Source organism: Homarus americanus, unplaced genomic scaffold (genome assembly GCF_018991925.1).
Source record: "Homarus americanus isolate GMGI-L3 unplaced genomic scaffold, GMGI_Hamer_2.0 scaffold41050, whole genome shotgun sequence".
Classification (NCBI taxonomy): Eukaryota; Metazoa; Arthropoda; class Malacostraca; order Decapoda; family Nephropidae; genus Homarus; species Homarus americanus.
In genome coordinates, this window is record NW_024747934.1 from 1 (window position 1) to 15,000 (window position 15,000).

A 15,000-nucleotide genomic window follows, 5' to 3' on the forward strand; every position below is an offset into this window, starting at 1 on the left:
AAGCAAGTTACGTATTGCTGGAGGAAGAAATATCCCAGATTTACGTCAGATTTACCCCAAAAATGTACCCAATTTTAAAGGATTTTTGTGTGGATTTTTACAGATTTTTTACACCAGGATTTAAGCCGGATTTAAGTAAGGGGGGATTATTTTTTCCAGTCTATGTTGAGCCACAAGGGTCTGTGTGTGTGTGTGTGTGTGTGTGTGTGTGTGTGTGTGTATGTGATGTGTGTGTGTGTGTGTGTATGTGTGTGTGTGTGTGTGTGTGTGTGTGTGTGTGTATGTGTGTGTGTGTGTGTGTGTATGTGTGTGTGTGTGTGTGTGTGTGTGTGTGTTTAAGATGATAACCAACAACATCATCAGGTGAATGACTCCTAATTACAGGTAGTTAAACGTAATTGTTATTCTCCGGAAACAAGATAATTGTGTCGTTAGAATTTTTCGTTAACCAACGTTTAACGAGCAAACACACCTACAATGTTGACCTTGACCTGACCTACAAAAGACGTATAAATTGATCTTCACCCCTTGACCTGACCTGACCTTAAAAGACGTATAAATTGATCTTCACCCCTTGACCTGACCTAACTCAAAAGACGTATAAATTGATCTTCACCCTTGACCTGACCTGACCTTAAAAGACGTATAAATTGATCTTCACCCCTTGACCTGACCTGACCTACCTTACCTGAACTTAACATGTTAAATACTGACCCTAACCACCTGACCCTGACCTGACCTTCACATTAACCCCCATATATTGACCTTTATCACCTTGACCTGACATGACCCGACCTGACCTTAGCTCTAGTAGAGGTGGGGGGGTCGTCTGGGCTAGGTGGTGAGCTGTAGGGGTAGTCGAGAGTCGTCAGGAGGTCGGTAGAGGCAGTCGGCGTGGGGGAGGGGGCTGCATGTGAGGGAGAGGGGTCGTACGTGAGGGAGAGGGGGGCTGCATGTGAGGGAGGGGGGTCGCATGTGAGGGAGGGGGGGTCGCACGTGAGGGAGGGGGGGTCTGCACGTGAGGGAGGGGGGCCTGCGTGAGGAGGGGGGGGGTCAGATGAGGGGAGGGGGGGTCGCACATGAGGGAGGGGGGGTTGTACGTAGGGAGGGGGGGTTGCATGAGGGGGAGGGGGGGGGTTCACGTGAGGGAGGGGGGGTTGCACGTGAGGGAGGTCGTACGAGGGAGGGGGGTCGCACGAGGGAGGGGGGGGTCGTACGTGAGGGATGGGGGTCGTACGAGGAGGGGGTCGTTATCGAGAGTTGCACACAATATGTTAATTATTCAGCAGGTACCACAAGTCACCTTCAGAGAACCTAACTTTTAAACACTTTTATCACCTAAAGTTTGTCTCTATCTCTCCATGGTAGTCCCAGGTGCTACTACTACTACTACTACTACTACTACTACTACTAATAATAATAATAATAATAATAATAATAATAATAATAATAATAATAATAATAATAATAATAATAATAATAATAATAATAATAATAAAATAATATCAACAACAACAACCACAACCAAAACACCACCACCACCACACACAACAACCACAACAACCACCACAACCACCACCACCACCACAACAAACCACAACAACCACAACCACCACAACCACAACAACCACACCACAACCACAACAACCACCACCACAACAACCACCACAACCACCACCACCACCACCACAACCACCACAACCACCACCACAACCACAACAACCAAACCACCACAACCACAACAACAACCACAACCACAACCACAACCACCACCACCAACCACAACAACCACACAACCACAACCACCACAACCACCACAACAACAACCACAAACCACAACAACAACCACACAACCACAACCACCACAACAACAACCACACAACCACAACAACAACCAAAACCACAACCACCACCACAACCACAACAACCACAACAACCACAACCACCACAACAACAACCACAAACAACAACCACAACCACAACCACCACAACAACAACCACAACCACAACAACAACAACCACCAACAACCACAACAACCACCACAACCACCACCACCACAACAACCACCACAACCACCACCACCACCACCACCACAACAACCACCACAACCACCACAACCACCACAACCACCACCACCACAACAACAACCACAACCACAACAACAACCACAACCACCACCACAACCACAACAACCACCACAACCACCACCACAACAACCACCACAACCACCACCACCACCACAACCACAACCAATTCACAACCACCACCACCACCACCACCACCACCAAAACCACACCACCACCACCACAACCACAACAACCAATCCACAACCACCACCACCACCACCACAAAACCACCACCACCACCACAACCACAACAACCACCACCACCACCACAACCACAACAACCACCACAACCACCACCACCACAACCACCACCACCACCACAACACCACCACCACACCACAACCACCACCACAACCACCACCTTAAGTTAAGTAATTACACTGTGTCCTTGTGACAACTTTTTCAGACACATTTTCTCAACACATAAAAATCCCCAATTTAATCTGGTGATGGGGAGGGGAGAGGGGTAAGGAGCAATGAGAGGGGAGTGAGAGGGAGACGAAGAGGGAAGTAAGGAGGAGGGGGGAGGAGGGAAGTGAGGGGGAGTATGAGATGGAGTAAGGGAGGCAGGGAGAAAGAGAGGGAAATAAGAGGGAGGAGGAAAGAGGAGGGGAGTAGAGATGGAGGAAGAAAAAGTGGAGAGGGGGAGGGGGCTGGAGAGGGGGCTGGAGAGGAGGGGGAGGGGCTGAGAGGAGGGGGAGTGCCTGGTATTCACCGATTTAAAAAACTTTGCCAACATGCCGGGGGAGAGAGAGAGAGAGAGAGAGAGAGAGAGAGAGAGATGATAATGGAGGAGATATAAAGGAGGTGATAAAGGAATGTATTGGGTTTTATTTCACGTTATGTTGAGCCTCCTGGGACGACGACTTGAGGACGACCTGGAGGACGACCACCTGGAGGACGACCACCTGAGATGACCATCTCACCTGGAGGACGACCGCCAGAGGACGACTGCCTGGAGGACGACTGCCTGAGGACGACTGCCTGAGGGACGACCACCTGGAGGACGACCACCTGGAGGACGACCACCTGGAGGACGAGACTACCTGGAGGACGACCTGGAGGACGACCACCTGAGGAAGAAAGAAAGAAGGAAACGAGGAAGATACTAAATGGACAAAGAGGAGGAGAAGAGTGAATGAAGAAGCAGAAGAGAAGAGAAGAGGAGAGAGGGGAGGGGGAGAGGAGAGGAGGGGAGAGAAGAGGAGAGGAGAGGAGGGAGGGGAGGGGAAGGAGAGGAGAGGAGAGGAGAGGAGAGGAGAGGGAATAAAAGCGATAAATAATGAAGGAGAGAGAGAGAGAAAGAGGGGGGTAATTGGTGGTGCGTGAGAGAGAGAGGGACCCCAGCTGCTGACGTCATGACAGGCACTCAACACACGCATTGCCCGCATGTGTGTGTATTCTGTCAGACTTTGAGTGCACTGTTGTGGTTAGTGTGTGTGTGTACGTCAGATGGTGTAGTGTGTGTACCCTGTGTGTGTGTACATAGTGCCTGTGGGAGCACTCTCTCTCTCTCTCTCTCTCTCTATTGTCGCGACAACAGCCAATAGCACACCGCCTTTCAACCAGAACAAAGCAGCCAGCCAATTACAGTCGGGCTCTCAGATGTCAACTGACAAACAAAACCGTACCTCAAGCAGATGAAAACAACCAACCAATAGCAGATCATCTCTCAAGCAGCACAATCCAGCCAACCAATCAGAAGGGGTTAACACACGGTCATGACACAGCAGTAAACAGAGAGAACACAGGTGAGGAAGACTCGTCTCTCAACACCGGAGCTGTGTGTGTGTGTGTGTGTGTGTGTGTGTGTGTATGTGTGTGTGTGTGTGTGTGTCAGGGTTGATTGATTTTGCCGCTTGCAGCGGCTACTTTATTGTGCACCCCACACTCATCCTGTGAGCGGTAGCGCAAAAGGATTACAGAGTAGGGTTTACAAAGGGTCATAATAATTAACCCCGGTTGTCAGGATATTATGGCACCGAAAGTTACACAGTATTTCATTTACATTATTTGTTTAGTTCTATACATAAAGGGTAACTTATTCACAAATGCGTGAGAACAGGCGTGTGAGGCAGTATGTCTGGCCTCACACTTTGTTATTCACATTTACGTGGGAGGTATTCAAGCACATTGCGTATTTGGTTCTGTACATGAGAACTGATATAGTTACTAAGTGCAAAAAAGTGGATACAATCTTAATATGTCGGCTATCTTGCCATTAGAGATGAAGTGTTGTGCCATTTCACACACAGTGTGCTTGGACCTGTCCCTAAAAGGTTCTATCTTCACACAGTCGAGGACGTAGTGTTCAAGTGTGTGGCCATATGTATGGCCACACACTTTACATTTAGTTTTGTTTACATCTGCTTGAGGAACATACTGCCAGAGGTACTTATATCCTAACCTTAATCTAGCGGTTACAACATCTTGTAATCTAGTGATCTTGTTACTTGCTCCATATACATGTTTCACTTGATACATCTCATCATGGTAAACTATGGATCGACTAGTGCCTGTTTGCACTTGTCTACTTGCGTCAAACTCATCAATAAGTTCTTTCCTAATTACAGTTTTAAGGGTTCTTTTTGACAGACCCAAATTGTATTCAACGGTGTCTTTGTTAGACGCGAGTTTGGCGAGGGCATCAACTCTGTCATGTTTTATGAGGCCTATGTGAGAGGGGATCCACAACAGTTTGACCCTGACACCCCGGTCAACAAGGCACGCATATTTGTGTCTGGCTTCAGAGACAAGAGCGTGACAACCTGAGTCGAGGGTACCAAGGGCAAGTAGTGAGGATAGAGAGTCAGTGATGATGAGACTGTCAGTAACAGTGGTTTCAATGAATTTAATAGCTGTGAGTATGGCAACTAATTCAGTTTGTAGAGTGGATGCCCAGTTGTTAATTCTAACTCCTTTCTCAATTAGGGGGGGCTATGTGTGTGTGTGTGTGTGTGGTGTATATAGTGATACAGGTTAATTAGTGCCGTGTTTACCTGTATCACCTGTAATGTGGGATTATACAACGTAGCCCTTCGATATGAGAGAGAGAGAGAGAGAGAGAGAGAGAGAGAGATATCTTTAATTGTTCACTATATAGTTGTGTCCAGATGACCACACACAAACATAAGGAGGAGGAGGAGGAGGAGGAGGAGGAGGGGGGAGAGGAGGAAGAGGAGGAGGAGGAGGAGGAGGAGGAGGAGGAGGAGGAGGGGGAGTGCAAGAAGAGACCATTATTGAGCGAGGTGCTAAGCCGACCTCTTGCCCTCCCTTGACGACCCTTGCCTCTCTCTCTCTTGACGACCTCTTGCCCTCTCTTGACGACCTCTTGCCTCCCTTGACGACTCCTTTGCCTCCCTTGACGACCTCTTGTCCTCCCTTGACGACCCCTTGCCCTCCCTGACGACCCTCTTGCCCCTCTCTTGACGACCTCTTGCCCCTCCCTTGACGACCTCTGCCCTCCCTGACGACCTTTCTGTCCTCTGACGACCTGCCTCCCTTGACGACCTTTGCCCTCCCTTGACGAGACCTCTTGCCTCCCCCTGACGATCTCTGCCCTCTTGACGACCTCCTTGCCCTCTCTTGACGACCTCTTGCCTCCCTTGACGACCTCCCTTGCCCTCCCTTGACGACCTCTGCCCTCCCTTGACGACTCTTGCCCTCCCTTGACGACCTCTTGCCCTCCTTGACGACCCTTGCCCTCCTGACGACCTCTTGCCTCCTCCTTGACGACCCCTGCCTCCCTTGACGACCTCTGCCAATTATAAAGAAAAAATAAATAAAGAAAAATAAATAATAAATAAAAAGAAAGAAAAAAGAAAGAATAGGAAAGACAAGAGTTTTAAGTGATAAGTCAAAGAAGGAAAAGAGGATTTGGGGGAAGAGGGGGAGGGTGAGAGGGATGTGTGGACAGGGATGAGGGATGTGGACAGGGATGAGGGAGGAGGAGAGAAGGGTGAAGGGATGTGGACAGGAATGAGGATGTGGGAGGGATGAGGGAGGGGTGAGAGAAGGGTGAGAGGGATGTGTGGACAGGAATGAGTGGGATGTGTGGACAGGGATGAGTGGAGAGGGATGAAAGAGAAGGGTGGGAGGAATGAGTGGAGAGGGGTGATGGGAGCAATATGTGAGAAGCGAGGGAGTGAGTGTGATGAAGGGTGAGAGGGGAAGAGAAGTGAGAGGGAAGATGAACGAGTGGGGGAAAGGTGAGAGTGAAAGAGAGGGACAGTGAGGGGAGGTGTGAAGGAGAGGGATGATTGGAGAGAATTGAGTTAATTTTAGATTTGACTGAAGACGAGAGAGAGAGAGAGAGAGAGAGAGAGAGAGAGAGAGAGAGAGAGAGAGAGAGAGAGAGAGAGTTAAAAACAAAATAAAAACCACGTAAACTGTGTGTGTGTGTGTGTGTGTGTGTTTATGTTGTGTGTGTGTGTGTGGGCGCCTCACACTTCCTCACCACACACTTCCCACACAACACACTCTCACCACACACTCTCTCACCACACACTCCTCACTACACACTTCAACACTTCTCCTCACCACACACCTCTCACACACACACTCTTCCTCACCACACACATCTCTCCTCACCACACTCTCTCACCCCACACTCTCACCCCACGCACCTCCTCACCCCACGCACTTCTCACCCCACGCACCTCACCCCACGCACTTCACCCCACCTCTCACCCACGCACTCTCCCCGCACTCTCACCCCACGCACTTCTCACCCCACCACTTCCTCACCACTCACTTCCTCACCACACACTTCCTCACCACACACTCTCCTCACCCCACACACTCTCCCTCACCCACACATCCCCTCACCACACACTCTCCTCACCACACACTCTCACCACACACTTCCTCTCACCACACACTCTCTCACCACACATCTCCTCACCACACACATCTCCTCACCACGCACTCTCCTCACCACGCACTCTCCCTCACCCCGCCACTGGTCGTTAATCACACTTTATACAATTGTGTTGCAGAAAACACCTGGGCAAGATACTGTCACCTTTTGTCTGTCTGTCTGTCTGTCTTTTTCTGTCTCTATCTCTGCTTTAGTCTGTCTCATTTTTCTATTTCTGTCTGTCTGTTTTTTTTCTTCTCTATCTCTGCTTTAGTCTGTCTGTCTGTCTGTTTCTGTCTCTATCTCTGCTTTAGTCTTATTTTTTCTATTTCTGTCTGTCTGTTTCTGTCTCTATCTCTGCTTTTAGTCTGTCTGTCTGCCTGTTTCTGTCTCTCTATCTCTGCTTTAGTCTGTCTGTCTGTCTGCTTCTGTTCTCTATCTCTGCTTTTTAGTCTGTCTGTCTGTCTGTTTCTGTCTCTATCTCTGCTTTAGTCTGTCTCTATTTTCTATTTCTGTCTGTCTGTCTGTTTCTGTGTACGTCTTTTTATCGTTGTCTGAGTGTCTGTCTATGTCTGCAAGTCTGTCTGTATCAGTGTGTCTGTTCGTCTGTGTATGAGTGTGTTTGTCTGAGTGTGTCTGTCTGTATGAGTGTGTTTGTCTGAGTGTGTCTGTCTGTATGAGTGTGTTTGTCTGAGTGTGTTTGTCTGAGTGTGTCTGTCTGTATGAGTGTGTTTGTCTGAGTGTGTCTGTCTGTATGAGTGTGTTTGTCTGAGTGTCTGTGTGTTTTCTAGTAGTATGAGTGTTCTGACTGTCTGAGCGTGTCTTTCTGTCTCTGAGTGTCTTGTCTGAGTGTGTCTGTCTGTCTTTCTGTCTCTCTGAGGTGTGTCTGTCTGAGTGGCATTGTCTGTCTTTCTGTCTGAGCGTGTCTTTTTCTGAGTGTCTATGACAGTCTGAGTGTGTCTTTTGTCTGTCTCTCTGAGTGTGTCTGTCTGAGTGTGTCTGTCTGTCTTTCTGTCTCTGAGTGTGTCTGTTTGAGTGCATGTCGTCTTTCTGTCTGAGTGTGTCTTTTCTGAAGTGTCTCTGACAGTCTGAGTGTGTCTTTCTGAGTGTCTCTGACAGTCTGAGGTGTCTTTCTGTCTCTCGAGGTGTCTGTCTGAGGTGTCTGTCTGTCTTTCTGTCTCTCTCTGAGTGTGTCTGTCTGAGTGCATCTGTCTGTCTTTCTGTCTTGTTGCTTTTCTGAGTGTCTCTGACAGTCTGAGTGTGTCTTTCTGTCTCTCTCTGAGTGTGTCTGTCTGAGGTGTCTTTGTCTGTATGAGTGTGTTTGTCTGAGTGTGCCTGTTCTGCTTGAGGCATGAGTGTCTCTGACTGTCTGAGCGTGTCTTTTCTGAGTGTCTCTGACAGTCTGAGTGCAGTCTTTCTGTCTCTGGAGTGTGTCTGTCTGAGTGCATCTGTCTGTCTTTCTGTCTGGAGTGTGTCTCTGAGGTATATAGACCAGACGTCTTGAAGATGAGAGCGTATTTGGGAGGCAGGGGAGAGAGAGGGGAGAGGCAGGGAGAGGTGGGAGAGGGAGTGTGTGTGGGAGAGACAGGGAGTGTGTGTGAGAGACAGGGAGTGTGTGGGGGAGAGACAGGGAGGGGGTGAGGAGGTAGAGAGAGGTGGGAGAGGCAGGGAGAGTGTGTGAGAGGCAGGAGTGAGAGAGAGGCAGGAGAGTGAGAGGCAGGGAGGTGTGAGAGGCAGGGAGGTGTGTGAGAGGCAGGGAGAGGTGGAGAGGCAGGGAGAGTGTGAAAGAGGCAGGAGAGTGTGTGAGAGGCAGGGGAGTGTGTGTGAGAGGCAGGGAGTGTGTGTGAGAGGGGCAGGGAAAGTGTAGAGGCAGGGAGAGGTGGGAGAGGCAGGGAGAGGGGAAAGAGGGAGAGGGAGAGGCAGGGAGAGTGTGAGAGGCAGGGGAGGGGGGGAGAGGCAGGGAGTGTGGGAGAGGAGGGGGGAGGGGAGAGGTAGGGAGAGTGTGAGAGGCAGGGAGAGGTGGGAGAGGCAGGGGAGAGGTGGGAGGGAGAGGCAGGAGAGGGAAAGAGGGAGAGGTGAAAGAGGGGCAGGGAGAGGTGGGAGAGGCAGGGAGTGTGTGAGAGGCAGGGAGAGGGGTGGAGAGGCAGGGAGGAGAGGGGAGAGTGTGGGGAGGCAGGAGAGGTGTGAGAGGCAGGGAGTGTGTGAGAGGCAGGGAGAGTGAGAGAGTGGAGAGGGGGGAGAGGTAGGGAGGTGTGTGGGAGAGGCAGGGGAGAGGTGTGGGGAGGAGGTGGGGAGGTGGGGGAGAGGCAGGGAGTGTGTGTGGGAGAGGTAGGGAGGTGGGGAGAGGCAGGGAGAGGTGTGGGGAGAGGCAGGGGAGAGGGGGAGAGGCAGGGAGAGTGTGGGAGAGGCAGGGAGAGGGGAGAGGCAGGGAGAGGTGGGGGAGAGGCAGGGAGTGTGTGGGAGAGGCAGGGGAGGTGGGGTGGAGAGGCAGGGAGGTGTGTGAGAGGCAGGAGGTGTGGGAGAGGCAGGGAGTGGAGAGGCAGGGAGGTGTGGGAGAGGCAGGAGTGGGGGAGAGGCAGGGAGGTGGTGAGGAGCAGGGAGTGTGTGGAGGAGGCAGGAGTGTGAGAGGCAGGGAGTGTGTGTGGGAGAGGCAGGGAGTGTGTGTGAGAGGCAGGGAGGTGTGAGAGGCAGGAGTGTGGGGAGAGGTAGGGGAGTGGGGAGAGGCAGGAGTGTGGAGAGGGGAGAGGTGTGGGAGAGGCAGGGAGAGGGTGGGAGAGGCAGGGAGAGTGTGTGAGAGGCAGAGAGGTGTGGGGAGGAGACAAAGGGAGGTAGAGAGGCAGGGGAGGTGAGAGGCAGGGAGGTGAGAGAGGCAGGGAGTGTAAGAGAGGCAGGGAGTGTGTGAGGGAGAGAGTGTGTGAGAGGAGTGAGGAGGCAGGGAGGTGTGAGAGGCAGAGAGGTGAGATGCAGGAGTGTGAGAGGCAGGTAAGTGAGGCAGTATCGTAACTTGCACACAATGGCGGAGCTGGAGGAGCAGTCATGAATACGTTAGCTCAATGTGTGTGTGTGTGTGTGTGTATGTGTGTATGTGTGTGTCTCATTACGTCTACATGTAAGTATTAGTCCCTTCCTGGTCACCTATGTATGTATGTATGTATGTATCCTTTCCACCACTACGACTATAATACCCACATTATCACCACACAACCACACACCACAACCACAACCACAACCACAACCCTACCACAATCACCACCACAATCACCCCACACCCTCCACAATCACCACCTCACCCCTACCACAATCACCACCTCACCCACAACACCACCTCACACAACACCACAACACACACACTGTATAGTTAAGCTGTTCCTTGTATACACTGAGGCTGCTGTTGTGTTGCCGCGTCTCACCGTGTTGATACATACAGCCGTTCTTCAGCTCTAGATCCGGATTTGTGGCGCTTTGTGGATTATTTTACGAGAGAGAGAGAGAGAGAGAGAGAGAGAGATTTTGTCAATTTTTCGTCTCTCTCATTCACCAATTTTCTCTCTCTCTCACTCATTCTTCTTCTTTAATTTCCTCCCTTTCTTTCACCTTCCTTCCCTACTCTCTCTCTCTCTCTCTTTCCCACTCTCCTTCTCTCCCTCACACCCCTCCTTCCTTCTCTTTCCCTCCCTCACTCCTCCCCCTTCTCTCTCTCTCTCCCTCACTTCATTAAAGAAGCACTTCACCTCACACTTACTTCACCTCCACCTTACTTCACCTCACACACTTATCCACCTCCACACACTTACTTCACCTCACACACTTACTTCCTCACACTTACTTCACCTCACACACTTACTTCACCTCATACACCACTTCACCTCACACACTTACTTCACCTCACACACCTTACTTCACCTCACACACTTACTTCCACCCTCACACTTACTTCACCTCACACACTTACTTCATTATTGTATGTCCTTTCTGGTCCAAATTCTGTAAACCTGTGTGTGTGTGTGTGTGTGTGTGTGTGTGTGTGTGCGTGCAAGTGTATGTATGTGATATGTATCATAGGTTAAGCCATCGTACTCAAGGGGTTAAGCCATCGTACTCAGGGTTAAGCCATCGTACTCAAGGGTTAAGCCATCGTACTCAAGGGTTAAGCCATCGTACTCAAGGGGTTAAGCCATCGTACTCAAGGGGTTAAGCCATCGTACTCAAGGGGTTAAGCCATCGTACTCAAGGGTTAAGCCATCGTACTCAAGGGTTAAGCCATCGTACTCAAGGGGTTAAGCCATCGTACTCAAGGGTTAAGCCATCGTACTCAAGGGTTAAGCCATCGTACTCAAGGGGTTAAGCCATCGTACTCAAGGGTTAAGCCATCGTACTCAGGGGTTAAGCCATCGTACTCAGGGGTTAAGCCATCGTACTCAAGGGTTAAGCCATCGTACTCAAGGGTTAAGCCATCGTACTCAAGGGGTTAAGCCATCGTACTCAAGGGTTAAGCCATCACTCAAGGGTTAAGCCATCGTACTCAAGGAGTTAAGCCATCGTACTCAGGGGTTAAGCCATCGTACTCAAGGGTTAAGACCATCGTACTCAAGGGTTTAACCATCTTCTCAAGGGGTTAAGCCATCGTACTCAAGGGTTAAGCCATCGTACTCAGGGTTAAGCCATCGTACTCAAGGGTTAAGCCATCGTACTCAAGGGGTTAAGCCATCGTACTCAGGGGTTAAGTCATCGTACTCAAGGGTTGTCATCGTACTCAAGGGGTTAAGTCATCGTACTCAAGGGGTTAAGCCATCGTACTCAAGGGGTTAAGCCATCGTACTCAAGGGGTTAAGCCATCGTACTCAGGGAGTTATATTTCACTGATATATCTTATGAAATTAAAACATCAGTATTTAAAAGATCATCACGAATTAATAAAGACAGACAGACAGACAGACAGACAGACAGAGACAGACAGACAGAGACAGATACAGACAGACAGACATAAAGCGTAACCGATATACCTCCCGAATAGTTTTTTTCCTCGGGTGAAGGAGATAAAAAGGTGAAAAATTGACAAAATGTAGAATGGCGGGTGTGATGACGTCATTAGTGGCCACCAGGTGTCAACGTAAACAAACAACATTGCCACACACTTCAATATGTTTCATCTTCCTACGTTACATTTTCCTATTTTTATCTTTATTTTCTTCAAGAAATATCTCTATCAAGGACATTATTCGTCGATAAATATATATTATTGGTCAAATATTCCTCACCTAACCCAAGAACCGACATCAATTGCAACGAAAGGAAAAATATGTGTTTTAACGAGAAAAATTTCATGGCTTTAAATATCAAGAACTCGAAATATTTATAAAATGTCATATTTCTCCTCTGTGTGTGTGTGTGTGTGTGTGTGCGTGTAAAGAACGAATAAACTTATACATAGACACACACACACACACACACACACACACACCCCAAACTAACGTATGCGTCACCAGCCTGGTCGTCTTCTCTCAACTCCACCCAACAACGTCAGCTAGAGAAGGTACAGAAGAGGGCCTGCAGAATCATGCTCGGCGCAGACTACTCCGGCTACACCAACGCTCTCTCCACCCTGGAAATGCCATCCCTCAGTGACCTCCACCACCAAGCACTAGCAAGGTTTGCCAGTGGACTACTGCACCACCCTCGTCATCGCCACCTCCTGCCACAGGCAGTCCCCCGCCCACCTCTCGCAGTCCGCCACTACAACAAAATTCAGCCTATACATTCGCGCCGATAGATATAAGAACAGTTCATCCCATCTATTGTTAAAATAATAAACAACTCCTGACTTATGTACTGTACAGCCCTGTAAATGTATTCAATGCATATTATATCATTATGTCGAAATCAAATGTAAGTCTGTATATTTTCAGCCACCGGCTGCAACTCATTAATAAACCGTTTATTATTATTATTATTATTACACACACACACACACACACGGTTTTATTAATCTCATTATTAAAAGAAAAAACTAGGACAGTACCTCATAACACTGGCCTTTTATTGTTAGTTAACCGCTTTATGTTAATCACCTGAAGCTTAGCCACCACAGCTTATTCACCTGAAGCTTAGGCACCCCAGCTTATTTCATTTAAAGTTTAGACACCCCAGCTTATTTCACCTAAAAGCTTCGGCACCCCAGCTTATTTCACTGAAGCTTAGGCACCCAGCTTATTCCATTTGAAGCTTAGACATCGCTTATTTCACTAAAGCTTCGGCACCCAGCTTATTTCACCCTGAAGCTTGAACACTACAGCTTATTTCACTTTAAGTTTGAACACCTCAGCTTATTCACTTAGGATTAGACACCCTACAGCTAACATAACCTAACCAAAATAACTTAAGTCAAACCTAACCTAGCCTAACCTATCGCTAACCTCGGCTAACCTAACACTAACCTAACCTCGGCTAACCTAGCCTATCGGTAACCTAACCTATTGCTAACCTCGGCTAACCTAACCTCGCCTAACCTATCGCTAACCTAACCTCGGCTAACCTAACCTCGCCTAACCTATCGCTAACCTAACCTCGGCTAACCTAACCTATAAAGTCTGGGTGTAGAGAGAGAGAGAGAGAGAGAGAGAGAGAGTTACATTAACCCACCCGTGTCCTCCCTATCCGGCCAACACAGCGCTACACTCCAACAAGCAACGCATCCACCGATCGGGGAGAGAGAGAGAGAACATTCTCTCCCTCTCTCTCTCCCTCTGGGTCCCTCATCGTTCTCCCTGTTATTCTGAATCCTCACCCTCTTCCCTCATCACTCTTCCAATCACCATCACTTCTCTCCTCCCTCATCATTCTCCCTGTCTCTCCTCCCTCCGCCATCACTCTCCTCTCCTCCCTCTCCTCATCATTCTCCCTGTCTCCTCCCTCCTCCGCCATCACTCTCCTCTCTCCTCCCTCCTCCCTCATCATTCTCCCTGTCTCTCCTCCTCCGCCATCACTCTCCCTCCTCATCATTCTCCCTGTCTCCCTCCTCATCATTCTCCCGTCTCCTCCTCCGCCATCACTCTCCTCTCCCTCCTCCCTCCCTCATCATTCTCCCTGTCTCTCCCTCCCTCCCTCCACATCACTCTCCCTCTCTCCGCCATCACTCCCTCCTCCCCCTCATCATTCTCCTGTCCTCCCTCCTCTCCACACCCCTCCCTCCCCATCACCTCCCTCCCCATCACTCTCCTCCCCACATCACCTCCCTCTCTCCGCCATCACCTCCCTCCTCCGCCATCACCTCCCTCTCCCCATCACCTCCGCCATCACCTCTGCCACATCACCTCTCCGCCACATCACCTCCTCCTCCACATCACTCTCCTCACATCACCTCCCTCCGCCACATCCCTCCTCTCCCCGCCATCACCTCCTCCCTCCGCCATCACCTCCTCTTCCATCACCTCCCTCTCCGCCATCACTCCCTCCTCCGCCATCACCTCCTCTCTCCACATCACCTCCTCTGCCATCACCTCCTCCTCCTCCCCATCATTCTCCTGCCTCTCCTCCTCCTCCGCCATTCCTCCTCAGCCATCACCTCCTCTCACTGCCATCACCTCCTCTCCGCCATCACTCCTCCTCCTCCTCCCATTCTCCTCTCTCCTCCGCCATCACCTCCTCCTCACCGCCATCACTCTCCTCCGCCATCACTCGCCACCTGACCCATTTTCTTTCACCTCAACAAAACACATACAAACCTGACGCTGCCTCCTCCCTCACCTCCTCCTCACCACCTTCACCACCCTCCTCACCACCTCACCACCCTCCCTCACACCTCCCTCCCCCACCCCAGCCAGTGTATGCCCCCCAGTGCCACCACTACAACAACACTCTCACCACCCACCTCCTCACCACCTCCTCCTCACCACCTCCTCACCACTCCCCCACCTCCCTCACCCCAGCCAGTGTAACGGTGGCCTCAGGCAGTGTTACTACAATAACACTTCTCCTCACCAACACTCCATTACCTTGTGTGTGAAGACCTGTGTATT